This window comes from Hordeum vulgare, chromosome 6H (genome assembly GCF_904849725.1).
Source record: "Hordeum vulgare subsp. vulgare chromosome 6H, MorexV3_pseudomolecules_assembly, whole genome shotgun sequence".
NCBI lineage: Eukaryota > Viridiplantae > Streptophyta > Magnoliopsida > Poales > Poaceae > Hordeum > Hordeum vulgare.
The window spans coordinates 228,873,176-228,877,916 of NC_058523.1; the positions used below are offsets into that span (position 1 = coordinate 228,873,176).

The 4,741-nt window shown below is 45.0% G+C and overlaps 1 long non-coding RNA gene across 2 annotated transcripts; it reads right to left on the reverse strand.

Moving 5' to 3' along the window:
- Positions 1-504: 504 nt before the first annotated feature.
- Positions 505-3,062, reverse strand: LOC123403668. Of its 2 annotated transcripts, none has more exons than XR_006611531.1 (3): positions 2,567-3,062; positions 2,283-2,319; positions 505-700 (listed from the first exon to the last, which is right to left on the reverse strand). It is a non-coding gene; the product is annotated as an uncharacterized LOC123403668 (long non-coding RNA). The 2 variants fall into 2 exon arrangements; XR_006611530.1 differs by having other exon boundaries at positions 2,550-3,062.
- Between the last annotated feature and the right edge of the window lie 1,679 nt (positions 3,063-4,741).

Genomic DNA, 4,741 nt, shown 5'->3' on the forward strand with positions numbered 1-4,741 from the left:
CAGCGAGGATGACTACGAAGTCACCAGGCTCGGACATGGTGGTCTTGTTGCAAAGAACGTGGCCAGGTATCTTGCAAGTCAATGAGGTCACTAGGGTAGTGTTCTCAAGGTTGCGGGTTGCTGGGTTGAGGCAAGGCCTTCCTATACAGGCTAGGGAGTCTTCCATCGCACGCTAGGGGATGCGACAACTCCAGTGTCAGTCACTGACACTCAGCTTAAAGTTTGGGCTGACACGTTAGGCACCGACTGCCAAAAGGTGTTGGATGGCCCGTGTGGTTGTCTATTGAGTAGGCTAGGCTCGGTTGCGGATATATAAATATCCGGTTTAGGAATAGCAACCTGGCTAAGATAGGTTTAGCCAATCGTCACCCTGGCTCTGATACCAAGGTTGTGGCGACTGGTTTTTCAGAAAATAATTTCCAGAAAACATGTTTTTGTGTTCACCAGCCCTAGGACTACCGTTAGCTGGTGTACACTCACTTGATACAGAAAATCCAAGAAAAATACAAAATCTGGGTTACAAGACCATGAAGGTCTACTGCTTTGGACAAAAGTCTAAGGCTGACGGCGGAAGCAACTCGAGGAATTTTCCAGTGCCCATGGGAACAGCTGACTTGGATAAATTCCTATCTCACAAGGCTGCTATCCTTGACTCCTAGATTCCGGTTTTGACGGCATCGTACTCCTCTCCGAGTGCAATCTGGCCAAGACAATAGCCAGTAACAAGCGAGTGAGTACTTTGAATGTACTTGATAAAATGGATAAGTTAAAGGAGGTGAGATCCATGCCTAGTTCACTTATAACTCTATCATTCCATAATAATTAATTCACGGATGCATTCATATAGATAAACCATTTCCACCAATATTGTATAAAAAGCAAGGAAGAGTAACAATGAATAAGTAATAGCATGCGAGTCGCGGTCGGTCGTCGGAGCGACACCACCTAAAGGGCTCACATGCGAGTAATAATAGTGCCACAGTCGTGCGTCTAAGCGACACCACATAAAGGGCTTATAAGAAATAATAACAAGCATGCCAAAGTCAAGCATCTGAGTGACACCACATAAAGGGCTTATAAGAAATAATAACAAGCATGCCACAGTCGGGCGTGTGAGCGACACCATGGAAAGGGCTTATATGAAATAAATAACAGACATGCCACAGTCGGGCATGTGAGCGACACCACATAAAGGGATTATATGGAACAATAATAAATATTGAATATCCAGGAGGTAGAACCGTCCCGGAGATATTCAACAATCATAATCATATGGGTTAGTCCACAGTAAAAATAATAGTTATGATCATCCACCATATTTCATGATTAGTCTCACGATTTCGTTAACTTCCTCGGAAGACCGACACTCAGACCAACACTTCACTAGTCAACCAGTCGTCGTTGACCGTGGACACGGCTAATCGAATAGTTTTGACTCTATAAAGGGTGTACTCTTTCCCCACAGCCCACGGGTTCCATAGTCACTCAGACTAATCCCGCGTACGGTACCTCAGAAGTAAACACTCAGAACCTGTACACACCCATTTTCCCCCGCGAAGACCTTCCTCACCTGAGCTACGCTCCCAGGGAAAAACCGTAAGACGGGTAGGCTCCAACCTCGACTAGCATGGGATCAAATTTGTTTCGCGCACTACAAGGGGAGAGCTCTTCCCTCTCGTTCCCACACCGGAAACACCCATGCCCCTGACTAGATGATTGGATTTAGTCCAGGGCCATGGATACCTTCATCCTGGCCCCTCTACTTGGTGTGTACCTGGTAATAGGTTTATGACCTACTAAACTGTATTCCCTTTCAGAAAGACCCGTGGCAGCACGAAAGGTAAGGTGCCATACTGACAAGACTGGATCTACGGTAGACCTAGGAGGTTAAGTTTTTCCTGCAAGGGTTAGTATCGCACAATTTTTCTGAATCATAAACATGAGTATTACCACCAACACACCTCGGTATGCTCTCATTGACTACTCTCGTCCCGCGAGATTTCAGTCTATGGTCTCATAATATCCACGACAAACCTCCCTTTGAGCTTGTCCAGACCAGCATGGCATACGAGGCATGGGGTAGTACCCACTTACCATGTGCATCACATAAAATCAATAACATCCTTATCTCATGCACCCATGCCATGATATGATTTTATGTGTGGTTCTTTATCAACATAAACAAAATCACGCATTGAAAGCATCACAGCAAACATCACAAACTTAATGCAAACCAGAGTTCAAGATGCTTGTCTTTGAAGTTTGAGGAGTGTGATGTGTACCCCAACATCTTGAAGTAAGTCTCCTCTCTCCAAATTCCTATTTCGAAAATATTTAAATTAACACACAAATTCAAAATAGCACATAAAATTTGTTTTAATATTTTTGAAATAAATCTGTAAATAAACTAGAGGAAACTTTAGAGAGGTAGGAAAAAGAATCAATCCATTTGGAGTTGTGGTTTAAAAATTATAATTGGTCAAAGATGAGTCAAACTCCTGTTTTAAAATAAAACACAAAAGGAAACGCTTCGGGGATAATACGCTTACAGAAATAGAAAACGCACTTGGCCGTAATACGTCTTCTCTGCGGAAACACGCTTCACATGGGTAGCGCAAACGGCGGCTCCGCTGGCTCAACGACAACGACAGGTGGATCCCACCTGTCGGGTTTCTCTTCCACCTCTCGCGCGCAGTGAGAGAGCAAGAGGCAGGGATCCAGCGATGAGTGTGTGACATAGGGAGCTGCAATTCTCAGGCTCGGCACTCCGGAGTGTTCAGGAGGCACAGATGCTCCTTCTGGCCGGGAATAGGCTCACCAGAGAGCTCGGGACCGAGCAAGCCTTCGCCCATGGCGGATGAGAGCTCTCGCAAAGTGGGTGCTCCTGTCACAAGCTTTGCTAAGTGCAATCAGGGCGTGAGTGTTGCTGCGGGGTTAAGCTGAAGCTAAGTGTAGAGATAGCAAAGAGATAGGAGCTCTGGCTTGGCCGGAATTGGCCGGAGGCGCTCTCGGCAGTGGCAGCCGACAGAGGTGCAATTCAGCACGGGGGCCCAATAGCTTCGGCACGGAGGTTGCTCGGGAGGGTGTGAGTGGTTGGGTGAGCTCGAAGGGGCATTTTATCAGCGGGGAGGGTCGGTTCCCGTGGCCGTGAAGATAAGAATGACGGCTGCCATGGTGGTACGTTGCCACTGTTGCGAGGGCGACGTGGCGAGCTTAGGGAACACGTCGTGCCTGGTCCTACAGTGGGGGAGGGGGTCCGCTGGCGGGAAGGACTCGGGGCATGTCGCGTGTCACAAGCAGCCCCAGCCACAGCGGCTTTGCCGGCGGCGTCAACGCTCGGGCGTGGCAGAGGCATAAGCAGGACACGGCAGGGGCGCAGTAGGGCTGGGAAAAACTGTAGGAGGGCTTGATGCGCGTGTGCGGCTATCGAGGGACACTAGCAGGTGGACGCGGCAGCTCGGACGCGCGCGTGCAAAACGTGCGCTCTTGCCACACCTAGAGCACGCACGACACCTACTGTCTGGCGTGCCCAAACATCTCCAACGCCGCTCCATCTTCACACGGTTAGGTTAGGCATTAGGGAAAGAACGTTAGACATGCTGACTTGGGCAATGGGGCAACTCCATAGTGCAGATCAAAGCTCATGCCAAATTTGGCCATGCATCATAAATGCTTGATGTAATGCCAGAGGCTTCAAAGTGACTCTACTGCCAACCAAAATCTCCAGATCATACTCTCCCTAGATATTAGTCATGGTGGTGTAGTTAGTTTGAGAAAAGAAAAATATTGTTACTACAACTTTTGGAGAAAATCTTTTCTGGTTAGAAACTTGATGGCATTAAAACATGGGCTAAAGATATTCCAAAGGGTTTGGTAGGGTGAAATACCAACAGTAAAAATCTCATGGGCATTGGAGCAATTAAAATAGGGGTTGCACTACAAATCATCAAACTGGACTAGAACAGAAAAGTAGTTGTTTTGCTATATTTTTCAAAAGCACATAGTTGGGTTTTTGTATAGAAGTGAATCCCGTGTATCACTTGACATCTCCAAATTTTTATAGAATTTCTGAAAGATTATTTCTAGGGGTTACAGTGCAAAATGCCAAATGGACCAGAACTGAAAAGAAGTTAATGTGCTCAACTTTCTCAAAACACTTGTCTAAGTTTTACATACAATTGGTTCAGGGACACCTCGTGTCACCTACCATTTTTTGTAGAATTTTTAGAAGAAGTTATTAAGAGTTTGAAGTGCAAAATAGGTCCTTAAAGGAATTAAAAGACATTTTTGAATAAGAGAAACTTTGTCAAAATATTTATAAAAGGCTATTCAATGAATTTGTGAGAAGAAAATAAATTTTTTGATGCAAGCACTCAAGTCCCAACATGATTTTTAAAAACTTCTACTTGGAGAAGAACTTTATAATTAGGGAAAAGGAGTGGTTCTGAAATCAAATGGGGAAACCAGAAATTAAGATTTAAACAAACCTGGTCAAAATTAAAAGAATATCCCTCTTTAATTAAACAAGGAATAAAAATGATCTCAAGTAAGGGCTCAAGCACTAAATGGTATTAAAATGCCACTTCAAAAGAAAAGTTTTTGGAAAGAGGCTTTGGAAAGAGTTCTGAAGCAATTTATTTCTCAAAACATTATCCTAGACAGTATTTTATTTCATAAAAAAATTACTAAATTTTTGGGGTGTGACAAGCCCTGTGTGGACTCTCGCAAGAGTTACCCTCCG